This window comes from Sander lucioperca, chromosome 10 (assembly GCF_008315115.2).
Source record: "Sander lucioperca isolate FBNREF2018 chromosome 10, SLUC_FBN_1.2, whole genome shotgun sequence".
NCBI classification, from domain to species: Eukaryota; Metazoa; Chordata; class Actinopteri; order Perciformes; family Percidae; genus Sander; species Sander lucioperca.
In genome coordinates, this window is record NC_050182.1 from 10,724,874 (window position 1) to 10,745,986 (window position 21,113).

The window sequence follows — 21,113 nt, forward strand, 5'->3', positions numbered from 1 at the left end:
AAATCTTATACCGTTGGAAAGCCTGTTTAGTTCCCTTTCAAATGGGGCACCATTTGAACATGCATTTGTGGGATGAGTGTGTGGGTTGCGCCCATGAAAAATTTGCCAAATCTTCTCTGCCAATGCCAAACAACTTATTCTGCCATTGACTCGTTTGGTGTTTGGTGGATTGGATGATTGAAGTTTGAAGAAACAAGACATTTTGGCAATTTAAAAATGCCTTTGAGGTATCAATAAATGCGTAGTTGTTCAATCAAATCTCTTTGTGAATTAATGATTGCTCTCAGCTGTGATGAACAGGCTCATCACAGCTGAGAGTTATCACTAATTCAAGGGAAGGGGAATGTTCCCCCACTTCCGTTTAAGTTACTATCATATTGTGTAAGGTACCATAAAAAGAAGAAAACCCAGGAATAGGATTACAGTCACAAGAATCATGGAATGATGGTTACTGAGTGCTTCAGCCATTTCTGGTGAGTCTGCTTTGCTCAGGGTATTACTTTCTGCGACAAATTCTTGACTTTGATAATGTGTGTGAAGACCTCCAGAGAGAAATGTCTGCACACTGATTAATATTTTGAAAGACATGTTCACACGTTGTCATTGTGATGTCAGTGTGTGTTTTCCTTTTTGCACGATGCGACAAGGAGCCTTGAAAAATATCCTTTCTGCCTGTTCTGGGTCATTTCTTGTGGGCACAAAGCAGTCTGTTGAGTTGTTGCATGTTCTCAAATAGTACGCGCTAATTGGAATCTGCACACCTGCTGATAATCACACTAATGACCAGAGGCTCCACACTTCTCTGCTCAGTAACCATTAAATAGTGATAATTTTTTGGACAAATTGGCAGTGAGATATAGGACATTCTCCTCTTGTGACAGGCACAATTTGCAGTTTATTCTGGTGTATTGCAGGTGTACTTTTACATAACCATCTTTTCTACAAAATACAATGTACACATGTTATACAACGACCACACAGTGTTGGGAAATGTTGTTGATCTCCAATACTTTTTTTATTTATTTTTTTATTTTAGACCTTTATTGTATATGACAGCTTAGGCCGGCTACACACTGCCTGCGTGGCGTGAGCGTGGCGTTTCTGTTGCGTGGCAGCTACGTGGCATTTTCTATGTCTTTACACACCAGAAACGTGTCTGACGCGGCGCTGCTGCTGCTAGACTTGTCTGTACACATGTATGTTTCCCATTGATAAAATGAAATACCATGTAAAACATAAATGTATACTGATTTGATTACAGCAAAGACAACGTCGGCAGTATTGACGGCAAAATAGGCTACAGAATATGTAGTTCTGTATTGACAGGTGCAATATTTGAAAATCGATAATTATTTATTATTTTTTTAAATTTCATTTATATCTGTATTTGTGTTACATTACCTAAACTGTAACTTTTTATACACCAAATAGTTTTTTTTATTTTTTTAAACCTGATGGTTTTTATGACTGGTCTGTTTCATTGCTTTGTTTAGCACTTTGCAACGTGGATTTTGAAAAGTGCTCTAAATAAAGATTATTATTATTATTATTATTATTATTATTATTATTATTGATATCATTTGACTGGAGAAGTTTTAATACAGATTGTTATAGTTTTTTCTTTTGCATGCAGACGTATTGTATTTAATTATAATGTTACTGTTGCATTTCATATTTTTTTACTACAGTGACTTTATTAAAATATATTGTTTTAGTCTCTTCCACAAGTAACCGCAACGTTTCCTTCTTTCCGAAATTAATTTCTTACTTATGCCTCCCTCCTGTCCCTTTGCTCGCAGACAGAGCTTGATATTTTCCCACTTACTCCCGCACTCAGAGCAGCCAAACCCACCGTGATAACTGAGCTGTAATCGCTCCTCCCACCCACTCACTAAATTCTCTTGACCTATCTTGTTTTGTTTTTTTCCTGCAGTGGGAAAGGCATTTCTGGGATGAACAATCCATTGAAATGTCACCAGATTCCATGGAGTCCCAGAGAGCTGCATCCTCCAGCCGGAGGGACTGGCATGTTGACATTAGACAGTAAGCAACATTTCATATCATATTATGGTGTGACAACAACATCATATGACTGCAGCTTTCAGAAATGCCATTCTCAAAGGGTGGGCTATGAAGCATATCGTATTGATATTATATACTGCAGATCACAGCATGACTCCACCAGCAGCTGCAGGGAACCACAGGCAGTGTTGCGAGGCCTTGTGTCAGCTGCACACGTTTAAATCATTTTGTGAATGTTACAGTGATGCACACACAAAGACACTTGACAGCGTGTGCCTTTTAAATTTACAGCTAAGCCTCTGCTGAGAAATTTACTTGCACATTCAATGACACCTTGACAAAAGGACGGGAAAAAAATCTGACTTCTTCTCTTTTATATTCTGCTCTGAGTGTGTTTCCTCTGCCAACCTGCAGTGTGGTCCAAGATCAGGTTGCTTGCGAACAAAAGTTCTGTTTGCGTCTACTGTAGCACTGAATTGTAAATGTGCTGTCGGGTAGATGGTATTACATTTTCTCTTTGAATAGTTTTCATATTAGTTTATGTGTGAATCACACAAATATTCAGTTTCCTCTAACTTCTTATAAGCTGTGACTTAATTCAGAGGCTCTGAAAGAAGACACTGAACCCTGAAGTTATTCCCGATGACGAAAGATAGGAAAGTGATTTATAAGTGCTCTCCATTTACCAAAAAAGTGTGTCCTTCAGAAGAACTCGAGTCTCGTCTGAACTTTTACCTCCTCCCCAAATATCCCAGATCCATACCACTTTTTATATATGTGCTATGTACTAATATTTTAAGTTTTCAAGCAATCAACAAACTTCACAGTTTTGAACTAACAGGATATTGCACAATATGCACGCTGCATCACTCAAACTCAAATTTCTGAACACCACTGCCAATCGCACATCACAAAGAGTTTTTCAAAAGATTTGATACTTATTATTTTTGATTTGCAACATCTTTCTGAAGCTGCCTCGCCTTTTTTGTGGCTCTAGAGTAACTGTAGCATTTCCTTTGTGCATTGCATGTGGGACAATAGTATTTATAGTTTTCTTTAGTCTGCTTACTGACAGTTTTAAAAGAGTATACATTTTTGTGCCACTTTTCTATTGTGTGCTTACAATTAGTGTGTAGTATGGAATTGGGACAGAGTTAAAAAGTAATGGTGCGTTCAGATGCTCAATGTCAAGTCGTAAAGTCAGTTTATCGCAGGAAGTTGCCCTCAAAGGCCGATAAAATGTAAATATCCGTGGGGCAATGCAGTGCAAAAATGTCCATCTTTTAAGTCATTTGTCTACTTACTACCAGTCGTGTCCTCCAGATTCAGGCTAAAAAACGTTAATAAAAGAGTATTTGTTATCTGCCTTTTAAGGAGCCTTTGAAATTGGACCCATTATGATGGGTTCAGTTAAAATGTGCACTTTAGAGGATGAAATCCTTGAATACTGTAAGAACACAGCTATTATCACTTAATACCTTGGAGGAGTGCGAAGAAAGGGATTAACAGCTGTTTACCGCCACCTTAAGTATCAGGGATTTACTAATGTGAATGCGTGGTAAGAATAAAAAAAGAACAGGCTTTCATCACTTTGAACTTACTAAGTAGAGATCCAGTCCTGCACCCTCACTTACTGTTAGGATAATCACATCTATCCTGTTTATAAGGTGCAGCCTAATGCTCAGTCCAGGAGGCAGGGGGTAGCTGGTGGATGCTTCCTACTGTTTTTTTCCTGGCAGACTCCTATCTGTGGATGGGAAACTACAGGTGTGCACTGCACAGCAGTATTCTGTCATCAGCTGTACTCATGGCAACAGAGACACTGAATCTCATGGTGTGCAGGTGCGGGGCTAGAAGGGGGCACAGGGTGGCACCAGCCCCCCCTGAAATATGGACCCTCCACCCTATCCCCAATGCATTGGGCTGATATCCATTGGTTCAGAGTACTGTCACTTGGCTGCCTGTTCTGCAAATGTTCCCAGCCCTTGTCACATGACCAATTAATGTTTCCATGATGACTATCCAAAAAAAGTGGCAGAATGAGCCTATAGAAAATGTGTATTGTATTTGGATATATAGAATTTGTTTAAAATGAAAAGAATTGAAACTGATGAATGTTATGTTTTATTTAGCAGTAAATACCTGCATTAGTTCTGTGCTTGTAAATGTAACCATAGAACTCGCTCCCTTTTTTTTTTTTAAACTGTAGGCTTACACTGCTTTTTTGTTGTGAATGTTGTGAAGCTGACACAGTTATTATTCTATGATCTCATCCAGAGGAATTTAGGTATTAAAGAGGCAAATTTGGTTGACAGAATTCAATACATGAATGCCCGTACGGCTCACTTTTGGAATTGGCGGATTGCTAAACTGCTATACCCTGGACAGTGATTGTTCGAGAGCTTAGCAATTTAGGCACAGCAGGCCTGCCAATCTTTGGATTTCTCAACATGATGCAGCAGGGTGCATGAGACACAAGAGCGAGGAATGGATTAGACTGTGTGTTTAACTGCTTGAATGTAAGCTGCAATCAGCATTAGAGTTTATGCTTTAAAAAAGCCATTGTTGTAATTTCCCAATGCCTGGAAGCTGGTCCTGGATGCTATCAGAGTTTAGGGTAACATTAGCTGCTCTGTCCTGCTCATTGGATTTGCGGAAGCTTATACGTCCACAGTGGCGACTTTTTTTTTTCTGTGAGACATGCAATGCATCTAATGATAACAATGCGTACATGCGCACCGGAGCAGCAGCCGACAGCAGCTCTGTTCTGCTCCCAGCTCTGTTTACAGTAATAATTTTCTCGTAAATTATAAGTTATTTTACCAACAACCCATCCACTATCAATCAGAATGGTCATTTTTATGACTCGATATGTGGAGAAACTGGTTGCTGGACGCTTATTATCGCTAGACCCACGGATGGAGCTAGCATGTTGTTTGAATCATGTGTGTTAACATGGACATGAATGTTGCATTTATGAGGCTTGAACACCATTTTTGATCATATTCGGGATATGATGTTTACATGGCACACAGAGAAATCAGGTTATTCATATCTCCATACAGGCTCGCCGACAGCTGTCTGCTCTGAGTGCATCTCTCTCTCTCTCTCTCTCTCTCACTCTCTCAAAACACTTCAGTAAAATATTTTCATGATCTGGTCATCATGATATGATAAAAGTATGGTAGGAGCACACTCTCATTCACATCCAATATTATAAGAACGACTGATTTCTGGCACAATAAACCGCTTCGGCGGGCGTTTTTTGTGAGTACTATGAAATAGAATCCTGCTGGCGCCACTGCACGCCCAGTAACCCCAACAAACTCCTACGAATTTCCTACATTTAATCCAATTGCTGATAAAATTACTATGAATTTTGTGAGGTAAATCTGCCATTGTTATCACTGTAAATTGCACATGTGCCGTGCAAGACAGTAAATCTTGACAGGTGTAGCGAATGGTCAGTCGTGGGCTCTGGTAGCGTCCCAAAGGCAAACATGAAAAAGAAGATTTGAGTTGTTTTGCTCCATAGAGCTGGTATAATCATATACGACTTTGACTACATTTAAATCCAGAATAGAAACTTGTTGGAAGACATCTCTCTTCTTCCTTTGGCTAAATCTCAACACTCCACATTTCACTTACATCTCAGTGTTTTATCTGTCTCTTTTACATTTCTGGTTATCTTTTAAATTATTTTAATACAGTCTTTTTATTTGGGTTTTTGTTTGTCTTATGCATAATTTCTTTTTTTAATGTATTTTATGCTGTGTGAAAAGCACTTTCAGTTTACTTTCATATAGCATGCTGATTAAACTCTTAATACAGTTCACATACTACCCCTCACATACTTGCATAACTGCATCTTTAAACGATAATTGGCCTAATGCTGCGTGGTGTAGCCACAGACAATTTTCAACATTGTTTACAGTGAAGTCACAAACAAACTGTGTTTCCTATCTGTTGTCTTGTTGGAATCAGTGTTGAAGTTCATCCCCACTGACCCTTTCAGCCTTCCCCAATACATGGATGTTAATGAGAAAAATCCAACAACAGAGCAGTTGTATATGACTTCCCCCAAATGCAGGCCTAATCCCTGAAGCAGTGTCTCCTCTGACTTTGATGCACTTTATCTGTGTTGTCCTTGAAGTTAGTTCCCTTTTTCCTTCAAACCTTCCGTCTGGCTGCAGCTTCATTGCCCTAAGCGGGTCTAAGTGGTCGGGGGTTGAGCTAGTTTCATCTGAGGTCACCTCGCCTCCATACCAGGCTTCTGTTCCTCAGAGAAACCGTTGGATGCTGCAAAGAGCTGCCCTGCAGTTTTGATTAGTGCTGGCTCCACCTCCACAGCGTCTCCTGGAGGGAAGAACAAACCATCAAAATAAAAGCACTATCGTGCTGGCAACAATGAATATCATCAGAGAAGCCCGGATAGAATCAGGGAGCGAGAAAGGGGGAGTGAATTTTTTTTCTCCACTATAACCCTGAAGCGACAACCCTGATCGAAACGGTGACCTTAATACACAGACTCTTCATAATGCTGAGAAACCCAATGGGTGGATTTTAAGCTGCAGGACTATTTCTAAATGCCATGCTAAGGTGCCAGTCATACTTACAGCTTTAGAAATCAGCTGAATTGCTATTTGTCAAGGATAATAAGCTGCCATCACCTGGTGCTGTTGGAGTTGCGACTGAAACGGATCAGTAATTCAGTGTAGAACTTTCTGTTTTACAGGCTTTGCTGTTTTTAAACCAGCAGGGAATAGCCAGGGAACAGTTGGAGATGTGCTCTCTACAAACATTATCACCCAGCATTATTTACCAGTGTTAACATGGCCGCAGAGTTCTTCTGTAGCAGTAGGTGGAAAAGGGGTTTGAAGCTTAGCTCATGCTAGGTGGAAAGGGTACTGAGTCGTGGGAAAGTCGTGCACAGGTTTTTATCTCTACCTGCCTCATTAAAACCACGCTGTGTATTGTATGTGCTGTAAAATATACTTGAAATAATTGTGTAAGTAGTAAAACAATACAAACGCAAATGGGGCAAAAAAATGCATTTTTATGCAAGTTTAGTCCCCCCTCCCCTGCCTCACAGTGGTTAGGTCCACTGCTTGGTTATCACTTGTTTTTTTTTTCACTAGGTTTTCTTTTACAGTCACAGGTTTTCTCCCTTAAACGTTAACTGTAGCCTATGCAAAAATCCAGTGGGACTGTGATTGAGAGATTGAATTGCGTCAGTAAGTAGGCTGGCAAGTCTGTTCCATTCACTTTAAACATCAGATGAAGTGATTATTTACAGATGATGCTGAGTCATTGAAACATTATAACCATGACAAAAAAATATATATTTTCTCCACGAGTCTGTTAGGGTTCTAGGTATAAAGCTGGTAGTTGGTAGCTTGTCGGATAGTTAGTTAGCTATCTTGCTAATTCCACCCACTGTGCTTTCAAGCTACACACTGGTTATAGATAATGAGCCGAACAAAGTGTCCCTCATCTGGCAAGAGCGTAGTGCTTTTCTACGCTGTGACAACAGTGTGTGAATGAAACATTAAACTTTTACATTTTACTAATTAAGTGGCCAGCTGGCTGGCTAGTTATCTAGCTTGCTTGCTTGCTAGAAAGCTCAGTTCAGCATCATCTGTATTGGAGAAAAGAGTCACTTCAAACGATTTTAAAGTGAATTAAACAGCTTTGCCAGCCTACTTACTGGAGTTCTACAACCACACATATCCTATAAAAGTACAATGTTGTATTATTTATGTCCCCTTTAATAATTGCTCTTAAGAAATTTTGGGTTTATTGTCCCCCCCCATCTGAAATTTACGCCCATGGTTTATACGGTCCCGTTCTATTTCAGCGAGTCTTGTGTCTCTTTAACATGGTAATGCCCGAGTGAATATCAGCATTTAAAGAGACCGCTTTTTCCCTCAGGAGTTGGTAAAGACCAAAACAGAGCTAAAAGAGAGTGGCTATTTGAGTTATATTCACCAGGTGGGCAGAAACACAACTCCAAATGAATGATAAGGTTGCCATAAGGGCAAGATGTGTAAATAAGCAAGTGTTTCCTCGTATCAACTTGTTTATGTTCCTTTGTTAATATTGCAGGAGTAAGGTTAGGAAATAGTGGCCCTCATTTATCAACCTAACGTAGAAACCAGCGCAGATATCATCTTACGACAGACTTCACGTGTGATTCATGAAACGTTCGTATCACACCAATCAGAGCGTAAGAATGGTCGTACATTGATAAATGCAGCGGCTGGAAACGATCGTAATTTAAATATCACGCCCCTATATATATATTCTCGGTTTTGAGACCTCGACCCTACAATTTACGACATGGCGAGATGTAATCCGGCTGAGAAGCGGCACTTTTCAGAGGTGGAGATTGAAACCCTGATATCTCAGGTTCATTTTGTAGAAAGAATGTGGAATGGAAAGAGATCACTGATAATAGCATCGATGCAGTCAACAGTGTTGCTGTTGTAAATCGGACTCCAGCTGAAGTTTATTTAATTTATACATCCTTGACGTATGCTATAGTCCTAAAAGTAATATACAGGTTTATATTGCAATCTCTGAGGCCTACATGGTGTACCTATATATTTAAATAAACACACAGTAGTGGAGTTTATGCAGTCTTTTATTTTACTCGTTTTCTTTTCATCGTTACTTGTGGCCATTAACGACACTTTAAACGAGAAACGAAAACCTGAAGAATAAGTAAAAATGTTGTGTATCGTCATGTTTCCTGTATTGAGTATCATTGCCAAACATAACACTATACCTTTTAAAAGCGAGGAATAATATCCTGTCTCATTCGTATAGCCACCAGTTGGTGCTGTGCTGGACACTGCTCTCAGGGCATTGGGTCATCTACTCCATCACTACATTTATGGCACCCTGTTTTCCTGCGCGATGTTGTGCAGAACCCCACAGGCTAAAACTATGTTGCAGACTTTTTCTGCCGTGTATAGTAGGGTCCCCCCTGCTGATGCAAGACAAAGCCATCTGCCCTTTATTTTTCTGATGGGGCGCTCCACCGTGGCCCGTGTGCGTACCTGTGCACTGTTGTACCGGCGCATAGAGGTCCTCTAAAAGAGCCAGATCTGCCATTGTTGATAAGTGATCAACTGATGACTTCTCCTTCTCCTGTTAAACTGATTATATGCTGCACCGCAAGTCCACACTGACTCGAAAACTTGCGTACGCGAGTTCAGACCAGACATGAGATTTTATCGCAGCCTACCCTCACGTTCAAATTGATAAATGCCTTGCTTTGCGTAGGAATCGGCGTACGCCCGTCCTACGTCTGTTTTAGATTATACGCACGTTTCCTAAATGAGGGCCATTGTGGTCTTTGTTAAATGCCAACTTGAAGCACAGGTGATTCACACCTTTTGTCAGGATTGTAGGCTTGGATCCAAATGCAGAGATGCGAGGAGAGTGCAGCAATTTAAATAATAATTTAATAAGAAAACAAAGAGACTTACAAATGTAAGCAGAGCAGGAGAGCTAATCCAAAAACAAATCCAGGAGCACAGACATACAGCAAAATCACAGGAAGAGAACCACAAGGACCGACGACAAGACAATCCACCAACAACAGACACAGAAAGCACAGGGACTAAATACACAGGGTAATGAGGAAACGAGGGACAGGTGACACTAGGGCTGGGGAACAGGTTAAACACATCAGACAATCATAAGGGCGGGAAAACCAAAAGACAGGAAGTAAATAACACAAGACTAGGGAAAAAAGACAGACTTCAAAATAAAACAGGAAATGGGAAAACCAACATAAAACCAACTAAACAAAGAAACTTGACAAAGGGACTAAACGTGACAGTACCCCTCCCTCAAGGGACGCTACCAGACGGCCCTTAAAAAAGAAAACAAAAAATAGTCCACAGAATAGGGCAAAAAGGCCCAGGGAGGGCGGAGGGGGTACGGAGGAGGAACGAACAAAAGTCAACCCACGGAAGGGCGAAGGGAGGAACAAGGGTCAACGGGGTTAGGGAACTGAGGTCTGTGGGAACTCAGGAACTGAGAACAGTGGGGCTTGGGGACCGAATTGCTGTGGCCAGCTAGGCACGGGGTCCGGGGCTGCAGACAGCAGCGAAGGCGGAACCCCTCTGGCGGCCGAGCAGGACAGCGAAGACTTTCAGGAAGACGACGGCGAAGGCGGAGACCCTCTGGAGGCTGAGTAGGATGGCGAAGGCGGAGATCCTCTGGAGGTTGAGCAGGACAGCGAAGGCGGAGTCCCTCGGGAGGACGGACAGAACCGTGAAGACTCTCTGGAGGTCTGCGGTGAAGACGAAAACCCTCTGTAGACCGTCGGCGACGAAGGCGATGTCTATGAAGGCGAAACCCCTCTGAAGGCCGAGCAGGTCGGCGGCGAAGGCGAATCCCCTCTGATGGCCGACTGCAAAGGCGAAACCCCTCTGAAGACTGAGCAGGTCGGCGGCGAAGGCGATATCCCTCTGGAGGCCGGCGGCAAAGGCAATACCCCTCTAGAGAACGTCAGCGAAGGCGATACCCCTCTGAAGGACGGCGGCAAAGGCAGAATCCTTCTGGAGACCGGCAGCAAAGGCGAATCCCTTTTGAAGGCCGGCGGCGAAGGCGAAACCCTTCTGAAGGCCGAGCAGGTCGGCGGCGAAGGCGAAACCCCTCTGGAGACCGTCGGCGAAGGCGAAACCCCTCTGGAGGCCGGCGGCGAAGGCGAATCCCTTTTGAAGGCTGGTGGCGAAAGCGAAACCCCTCTGGAGGCCGTCCGCGAAGGCGAAACCCCTCTGGAGGCCGTCTGCGAAGGCGAATCACTTCTGAAGACCGGCGGCGAAGGCGAATCCCTTCTGAAGGCCGGGGGCGAAGGCGAATCCCTTCTGAAGGTCGGCAGCGAAGGCAAATCCCTTCTGAAGGCCAGACAGGCGATGGGTCAGCTGCCAGTGTCTGCCAACAAGGTAACATGATCAGTAACAGGCAACAAGGCAACAGGGTCAGGAGTCGGTCGGACCACCGACAAAACACGGGGAGCAGGAGTCGGCCGGACCACCGACAAAACACGGGGGGCAGGAGTCGGCCGGCCCACCGACAAAACACTGGGGACAGAAGTCTCTGGGAAGCTGGGCACCGGCAAAGTCTCTGATGCGCCACACGGCACAGTCTCTGAGGCGCCACACGGCACAGACTCACACGGCACAGTCTCATGATCGTCCGTAAATGAACATTCAGGGAGAGCGGTCGACATAGACTCTAGAAGGTCAGTCGAAGTAGACTCTGGGAGGTCAGCCGACGTAGACTCTGGGAGGTCAGCCGACGTAGACTCTGGGAGGTCAATTGACGTAGACTCTGATTAGAAGAGCGGTCATTGAAGACTCTGGATGACTGGAAGACTCTAAAAGGGCGGTCATCGAAGACTCTGGACGGCTGGATGTCAGCCAGGATCCAGGGAGACAGCTAGCCAGCCGAGGTTCAGAGCGACTGCTAGCCAGCCAAGGATCAGAGAGGCTGCTAGCCAGCCGAGGTTCGGGGAGGCTGCTCGTCAGCGGAGGTTCTGGATGGCTGCACGTCAGCTGGAACTCAGGAAAGCTGCACGTCAGCGGAGGTTCTGGAAGGCTGCACGTCAGCGGAGGTTCTGGAAGGCTGCACGTCAGCGGAGGTTCTGGAAGGCTGCACGTCAGCGGAGATTCTGGAAGGCTGCACGTCAGCGGAGGTTCTGGAAGGCTGCACGTCAGCGGAGATTCTGGAAGGCTGCACGTCAGCGGAGGTTCTGGAAGGCTGCACGTCAGCTGGAACTCAGGAAAGCTGCACATCCACAGAGGTTCTGGAAGGCTGCTAGTCAGCCGGGGTTCAGAGAGGCTGCTAGCCAACCGGGATTCTGGGAAGCTGCTAGACAGCCGGGACTCTAGGGCACTGAATAGCTCGGGGAGAAAGGACAGCCTGGGAACACTAGAAGGCTCAGGGACGCTAGAAGACTCGGTGGACACTAAGAAGCTTGGGATCACTAGAAAACTTGGAAACACTAGAAAACTCGGGAACACTAGGAAACTCGGGAACACTAGGAAACTCGGGAACACTAATCAACTCTGGCTTGGGGCCGCTGGACAGCATGAACACTAGAAAGCTCAGGAACACTGGACTGCTGAAGTTCTGGAAGGCTGCCAGGCTTGGAGACAGGAAAGCCAAATTCCTGCTCCGTAGACAACCAGCGAGCCTCCATGAGGTGTCTGGCAAAAGCAGGATCCTCTTCATGAATCTCACAAAAAAAATTGAAAAGAGTCTTACTGACCGAGTCCAGAGGGTGAAAAAGAGGCACAAACTCCATAACTGCTGGGTCCATTTGTGGTTGGTGGATACTGTCAGGATTGTAGGCTTGGACCCAAATGCAGAGATGCGAGGAGAGTGCAGCAATTTAAATAATAATTTAATAAGAAAACAAAGAGACTGACAAATGTAAGCAGAGCAGGAGAGCAAATCCAAAAACAAATCCAGGAGCACAAAAACAGAGAAATCCAGGAACACGGACATACAGCAAAATCGCAGGAAGAGAACCACAAGGACCGACGACAAAAGACAAATGACAATCCACCAACAACAGACACAGAAAGCACAGGGACTAAATACACAGGGTAATGAGGAAACGAGGGACAGGTGAACAGGTGAAACACATCAGACAATCATAAGGGCGGGAAAACCAAAAGACAGGAAGTAAATAACACAAGACTAGGGAAAAAAGACAGACTTCAAAATAAAACAGGAAATGGGAAAACCAACAGAAAACATAAAACCAACTAAACAAAGAAACTTGACAAAAGGGACTAAACGTGACACCTTTCCTGAACCAAGTGTAGTGGCCCAAACCTAACTCCTAACCTACTTTCTGTCTCTGTGAAGCCTGTTTTAATCATTGTTGAGGAAAGATGCAACAGTTTTGCACTGCTGTCAGTAATAGGCCTATTTGTAGTAGTAATATTATGTTTTTTGCTTACGGAGAACATATGAAACATAACTCTGACATTTGTTTTGTTTCCTCAGTCCTGATGAGCTGACCCTTAACTATCCCCTTCCATCAGTGTTGTCGTTAACATTCACAAACGTCTTCACTGATGTCTGCTGTAGATTAATTAGTCTGCATTTAAAATCCCTACAATACAAATAGCTGGAGAGAAATGCCGCCATTTCCACTCTGTTACGTGTTACAGGCCTGTGCCACTCTGAGCTCTATTTCTGTGCTTATCTATTAAGTAAATTAGATGCAAATGGTAAACAGTTTTACTTTACAAATGACAAATGACCTCAGTGTGCAGGCTAACACGAGATGATAAAGAAGGCTGTTCTTAAACAGTACCCAGCGTTTAAATGGCCAGCCTGGTCGAGTGCATCATTCCCGTGTCAGGGAACAAACAAATAAGATAAAGTGCTCTCTCAAAGTCAGTGGAAAGGACAACCACAGTGGCTCCGAACAAACAATGATAGATGAGCAATACATGATGGTGTGGGCAGAGAACGGGGGGAGCGTTCAATTAGTACAAGGAGAAATGGCAGTTTAACAGTACGGCGAGAGAAGCTGGCAGGCATTGAGAAACGCCAAATTGAAAACGCATACATCTCAGATCGCTGACAACCTCATTCCCTTTTCCAAATTGGTCACAAATTTATGATTTTCCATAATTGTTCATGTTTTGACACCTCATATTTCAATCTTGAACATGAATGAAAGAAAAGTACGCTTGGGGGGGATTTACAAAAAACAAAAGAGTTTATAGGGTGTTCCCATGTAAAAAACGTACTCTAAATGCTAAAAGTGTAAATTCAGCTGCATACTGCTCGCCCTCACCTCTCAACTTTGCCACTGTGCTCCAGGATTTGTGGCACACTGGAGGCTGTGCGCCAAGCTATTGTCAAGAGTTACACCTTCAAAAGCACTCTGAGCTGGACTCATGAATATTTATACACTGATTAGGTGCCCTGATTTATCAGGCTGCGACAGAAAGGAATGATGGGTCTTAAGGAGTTGAGGCATGCACAGAGACAAAGGTATGGCTCTGTTAATGCAGATCCTACACTCCACATAATAGGCTGTCCATTAGAAAAGACTGCTGGCTGTGTAGAAAGCCAACTTCAATTTTGGGGGTTTTAGTTCATTGGCACAGTGATAACGTAGAAGAGCTGAGTCATCATAAGTATTGCAGTGAAATACAATGATGTAAGCGCTAAAGCCAAGTAAAATGAAGAACTGGCTCTACAGCTTACGCTATTTGTGTTTAGACAGTTTCAAGCTCATTTAAGATTGCAAGTGCAGAGCTTCTGCGACTGGTTGTCTTGGACAAAGAAAACAGCAGAAGTGCTGTTTGGAAATACTTTGCATTTGAGGGAAAAGAACAAGGAAAGGCAAAGGATACAAGCAAGCCCATATACTATCCCCATGGTATCGCGTAAAGATTATTTTTCAAGGTATTTTATCGAAGTTATTAATAAATCAAGTGGCATACCGGTAGTTTTTCTTTTCTACTAATGGAGCTCTCATTCTTGAATTTGTTTTTTACATTGGAGGTTAAGGAAAGAAATGAAAAGAAGGGGCATTACTTTTTAAACAGGCTCCTGGATTTAATGGAAGGATCTGGAGTCTTATAGTTTCTTTTCAATACTTTCTGAAAGCTACTTGATTGTTCCCTGATCTGTCCATGACCCCAATAGCAGCACCCTTTGTCTGCTAGTTTATTTTTCTCCAATTCACACAGTCATTTGCTTTTCTGTTGAAATATTCACTTTTGGAAAAGCTCTATTCATCAGACTACTTTAAAGTGTAAAGTGCATAACATCAAAATTCTTGCCCCCCAATATAATTTGCGCATATTTGCAGATGTACAAATTAAAAGCCTTATTTTAAACCTGAAATGTGTGCTCGAGTGGAGACTTCACCAAAAAAAAAAAACAGCAGCATCTGCTGTCTAGTCAAGTGCTTAAAGAATCAGTCCCTCGGTGTACAAGTCCTGCGTTAAAAATGTTACTTAAGTAAAAGTTTGTATCATCAAGTAAAATGTACTTAGTAGTAGTAGTAGTAGTAGTAGGCAAGGCAGCTTTATTTGTATAGCACATTTCAGCAACAGGGCAATTCAAAGTGCTTTACATGAAAACAGATTAAAAAATTTAAAACAGATAAAATACAAGAATAAAAGTTACAGTGCAGTATAAGAAATGAAACATTGAAGAGCAATTAAAACAGTTAAATATATAAAAGCAGATAAAATAGGAATTTCTCTTTATATGCTTATATAGATTGTCATACAGTGTCAACAATGCAACTTCAGTATAAGAAATGAAGTTATTTAAAGAAAGGCAACATCAAATAGATAGGTCTTCAGCCTTGATTTAAAAGAACTGACAGTTGCAGCAGACCTGCAGTTTTCTGGGAGTTTGTTCCAGATATGTGGAGCATAAAAACTAAATGCTGCTTCCCCCTGTTTAGTTCTGACTCTGGGGACAACAAGCAGACCTGTCCCAGACGACCTCAGAGGTCTGGGTGGTTCATAGTGTACTAGCAGTGTATTTTGGCCCTAAACCGTTTAGTGATTTATAAACCAGCAAAAGTATTTTGAAATCAATTCTTTGAGGCACTGGAAGCCAGTGTAGAGACTTCAGTACTGGCGTGATGTGATCCACTTTCTTGGTCTTAGTGAGGACTCGAGCAGCAGCGTTCTGAATCAGCTGCAGCTGTCTGATTTGATTTTTTAGGGAGACCTGTAAAGACTCCGTTACAGTAGTCTAGTCTACTGAAGATAAAAGCATGGACAAGTTTTTCCAAGTCTTGCTGAGACATAAGTCCTTTAACCCTTGATATATTTTTAAGGTGGTAATAGGCTGACTTTGTAATTGTCTTAATGTGGCTGTTAAAATTCAGGTCTGAGTCCATGACTACACCAAGATTTCTGGCTTTGTCTGTTGTTGTTAACATTATCGTTTGAAGCTGAGTGCTGACTTTTAATCGTTCCTCTTTTGCTCCAAAAACAACCACCTCAGTTTTTTCTTCATTTAATTTCAGAAAGTTCTGGCACATCCAGTCGTTAATTTGTTCAATGCACTTAGTCAGTTGTTGTATTGGACTATAGTCCCCTGGCGATAAGGTTATATAAATTTGTGTGTCATCCGCATAACTATGGTAACTTATTTTGTTGTTTTCCATAATTTGAGCCAGTGGAAGCTGTAGATGTTAAACAGGAGAGGCCCCAGAACTGAGCCTTGGGGAACTCTGCACGTCATATTTGTATGCTCAGATGTATAATTCCGTATAGACACAAAGTAGTCCCTATTCTTTAAATAAGACTCAAACCACTTTAGTACTGAGCCAGAAATGCCAACCCAGTTTTCCAATCGGTCTAGTAATATGTCATGGTCGACCGTATCAAATGCAGCACTGAGATCGAGTAATACTAAGACTGTAGTTTTGCCACTATCTGTGTTTAAGTGGATGTCATTAAAGACTTTAACAAGAGCTGTCTCAGTGCTGTGGTGTGGTCGAAAACCCGACTGGAATGCATCAAAACTGTTGTTTAGTGACAAAAGGTTCAGTTGTTGAGAAACCGTTTTTTCAATGATTTTACTTAAAAATGGAAGTTTTGATATCGGCCTATAGTTGCTCATTAGTGACGTGTCTAGATTGTTATTTTTTAAGAGTGGCTTAATGACTGCAGTTTTCAGGGCCTGTGGGAAGATACCTGAGAGAAGAGACGTGTTTACAATCTGTAGAAGATCTGTAGCCAAACAATTTGCAACATTTTTGAAAAGGCCCGTTGGTAGAATATCAAGGCATCAGATGTTGTATAATGTCCTCCAGGTTTTTACGGTTAATCATATGAAATTGGGTCATATTGGAATCTGTTTTTCCTGGACACTGTGACAACACATACCCTGTACTCGATATGGAAGCACTGACTGTTTGTTTAATTTTCTGAATTTTGTCATTGAAGAAGGTGGCAAAATCATTGCAGGATAAAAGTTGAGATGCTACTGGTACTGGAGGGTTTGTTAACCTATCAACAGTAGCAAACAAAGCACGTGAATTATTATTGTTTTTGGCAATAATGTCCGAGAAGAAGGACCGCCTTGCATTCCTCAGTTCCAAATTATAAGTGCGAAGTCTCTCTTTATAGGTGTTGTAGTGGACCTGGAGATTAGTTTTTCGCCACCTGCGTTCTTCTTTTCGACACTCTTTTTTCTGTTCTTACCAGTATGGCATTTCTCCATGGAGATATTTTCTTATCAGAGACAGTTTTTACCTTAATGGGAGCAATGGCATCAATAACATTTGTAATTTTACAATTGAAATTGTCTACAAGCTCAGTGACTGAGACCCCTGAGAGGGTGGGTGTGGACGAGAAAAGCTGAATGAATGTTTCACTGATGTTGTCAGTGATATACCGTTTTCTTATTAACTTTGTTTGGACACTTTTTTGCACAGAGATAGTGCCATTAAAGAAAACACAGGAATGATCAGAGAGAGCAGCATCAGTCACCACAACCTTGGAAATGTTCAAACCCTTCGAGATAATCAAGTCCAGAGTGTGCCCCTTGTTGTGTGTGGGCTCCGTCACATGCTGAGTCAGTCCATAGTTCTCAAAAATACAACACAGTTCTTTGGTCCCTCTATCCTGGGGGTTGTCAACATGAATGTTGAAATCACCAGCAATAACTACACAGTCAAAGTTAATACAGATTAAAGACAGCAGTCCACTAAAGTCGTCAAAGAAGGATGCACAGTATTTAGGTGGCCTGTAGATAATTAGAAATATAGGTCGAGAGGGGGACCTTAGCTGAAGAGCCACATATTCAAAAGAAGCAGTTTCCATAAGCTATTTGAGTACATTGGAACGAGTCATTAAACAAAATGGCGACTCCACCTCCTTTCTTATTCGCTCTATTCTCACTCATAAAACTGAAGTTAGGGGGAGCTGACTCAATGAGAACAGCATCACTGTTATTATGGTCTAACCAGGTTTCAGTTAAAAACATAAAATCAAGATTGTGCTTAATAATAAAATCATTGATTAAAAATGATTTACCCGCCAAAGACCTGACGTTTAGTAAGGCTAATGTTAGTGTGTTAAAATAATTATCTGTCTCGTTTTTTGGGACAGGCTGTGGCTGACGAGGAATGGATGCTAAATTTGCTAAGTTGGCAGTTAAGTGCTTCTTTTTCTTACTTAGCGGATTCACCATTCTTTTTCTATTACCTATCACAACATAGATTGACGAAGAATTGAATACACAGGGCCCAGGCTTGTCCTGGAAAGAGTCATGAGTGCCACTAGGCATGCAGCCTGGGCCCAGCACATATCAGTTAAAGCTTGTTTCATTCTGTACACAAGCATACTTATCAGTCTGTTGAGAAGGAGTTAGCTGCCGTCCTTGAGGGGGCAGAGGTGCCTGGCGTTTTACTTTCAGTGGTTGAGTCCAAACAGGGTCAGTTTGATGCTGGGGGCGAGTGATGGGAAAAGGTAGTGGGGTAAACTTGGTTCCAGCATCTACCAGCTGCTCCATCCGGTCAGTGTAGTAGTAGTAGTAGTGTTGTAAAAGTACTCAATGGATTTTAGAATCTGGAAATGAAGAAATTAAATTCACATTTAATTGGCTAATCATTTCAGCTGTACTTGTAGGCTGTTATATTGTTGGGTAGTTTAATTCATAATAAAACCTTGTATTTTATAAACTACATGTGTTTTTTGTGCAAAAATCTTAATTTGTAAAGTAACTAAAGCTGTCAGATTAATTTAGTGGAGTAAAAAGTACATCTCTCTGAGATGTAGCGGAGTAGAAGTAGAAAGTAGCATGAAAAGAAAAGACTCAAGTAAAGTACAAGTAGCTCAAATTTGTACTTAAGTACAGTACTTGAGTAAATGTACTTAGTTACATTCCACCACTAGCATGAGCAGACTCATGAGCACTAGAGTGGTTGTAGACTTTTTCCTCATGTTTTTAAAGATTTAGTGCATAACCTTTTTAGATTAATGAAAGTCTGTTACATTCAAGCCATTGCCAAATGAGTTTATGCACATCTAATTAAGACTATCAGCTCCACACAACTCTCTCTGTGTTTCTCAGTATGGCTATGTTCAGAAGATTGTGTCGTCCGGCGACCTTCACACGCAGAAAATTGAGTGAAGATAATGACCTCTTCTGAAGAGTCCATGTTTTTTTAATCCTCCATGTCCTCCTTGGCTACTAGCAACTGTGTGAAGGGGGCGTGGGGGTGGTGCGCAATCACGGAAGGCTTGTATCATGTGGCCGCGCCAACAGTTTTGTTGTCATTACTTAGAATTCCTCATGGGGGCAACAGAAACTACGCTCTATAGCTTTAAGACCAAAAACCTTTAACATTCAATTTCCGACCTCGATCAACTCAGTCATCTGTGCTTTCACTGTTGTGTTTTTGCTATGCATGCAATTACAAACAAATGTATTTTTTTTGTCATTGTGAAATATAACAGAAAGCGATGGACATAAGCATAACTCCAATCACTGGGGGTCTCGTTTATGAAACTGTGCGTAGGATCCTTACTAAAAGTGTCCATACGCCCAAAAGCCAAAAATGGCGTACAGCAAAAAAAATTCAGATTTATAAAGCTGTGCGTATGCACATCTGTAAGCAATGTTCCCTTTATAAATCACAGATTACCCACAAGTGTGCGTACGTGAATCAGCCTCTTCGTGTTTATGTTCTCACATTCACAATCTGCAGAGTAATCCTCACCAACACAAGCATGCAGAGTAATCCTCACCAACCAACATCTTCTCTTTCCAGCTCTTAGCGAAGGCGGTCGCTTTTCTCCCTCTCCCTCCCAGGCCTACCCTGCTTGCTATCTTGTCTCGTGTTGTCTGTTGTTAACTTTTCTCAGCAGGCCAAACTCCCCCACCCTACCCCAGGGGCGGAGCCAGACAATATAAACATTCGGGGCTTAGCCCAAACCTAGGGGGGTCCGGGGGAGATTTTTTTTCCCAATTACGTCAGCTAAATGCACTATTTTTCAGGATGTTTGAGATAATAGAATGCCTAAAATTCTATACACTATCTGGGAAAATGATGATAGTTACTCAGTAAAAAATAAATCACCCAGTAGAGCCTACAACCTATTTTGTATTTAATTGTTCTCCAGCTGTAGTGAATCCAAAACACCAACAATGTTAAGGATGACTCATTTTCACCCCTGGCAACTAAAAAGAGGCAACCATTATCTGACTATTTTTAAGTTAGCCTACATAGGTAAAATTGGAATTTGGTGTAAACATCATTACTAATCTTAAGAGTTCAGTTCTGTTTTGTTTGTGCTTAGCTGATAAATTTGCTACATCAGAATCCATAAAATGGAAAAAAGAACAATTGAAGCTTTAACTGCACAACAAGGTTTATCGTGTATTTTTAAACAATACACAAGTAATAATAATGTAATATAATAAAACAAAAAAATTATCCTTAACAGGTAAAATAGAAATTTAGAAAGAAAGCAGTACAGGTGAGGATGAAGGCCAGGTGAGGATGGAGGCCAGGTGAGGATGGAGGCCAGGTGAGGATGAAGGCCAGGTGAGGATGAAGGCCAGGTGAGGAGGGTAGTGATGGTGTCGAGTGGAAGAAGAGCGGCAGCACTTCTGATAATCCTGCAAGAAATGATAAGCACAAATCAATCAGAGGCAAAACATACGACTAATAATCAAACAAACCTAACCTAACACCTTTTTAGGGGACATTTTTTGGCCTATGGTATCCACCTTATTATTCACGGAAGACTGGCACGGACATTTGTAAATGGAATGTGTCTGGCGTCCGATGTCATCCGCTTACAGTTATTCCTAGCTGTACAAAAAAGCTTGTTATGCTTCTTGATATTGGAAACTGGTATTTTTCTACCCTACCCTATTATTTTGATGTATTGAATTTGTCATAATTCTAAACACTAGTTTGTAGCACAAATATTTTTATCATTAATAGCACTTTGTTATTAATCTCGTGAATGAACCGGAAGTCTCTCACATTCACAGAAAATAGCTTACTTAGCTTCAAAGTTGAAAAATAAGGTGGATATACAAAGCCCTTATGATCA

At 41.9% G+C, this 21,113-nt stretch overlaps 1 long non-coding RNA gene across 1 annotated transcript in view; it reads left to right on the forward strand.

The window, feature by feature from the left end:
* Positions 1-375: 375 nt before the first annotated feature.
* LOC118496153 overlaps positions 376-21,113 on the forward strand; it is a 49,638-nt gene continuing 28,900 nt past the window's right edge. The window contains exon 1 of the long non-coding RNA XR_004898641.1: positions 376-473. This is a non-coding gene — a long non-coding RNA (uncharacterized LOC118496153). The remainder of the gene's footprint in view (positions 474-21,113) is intronic.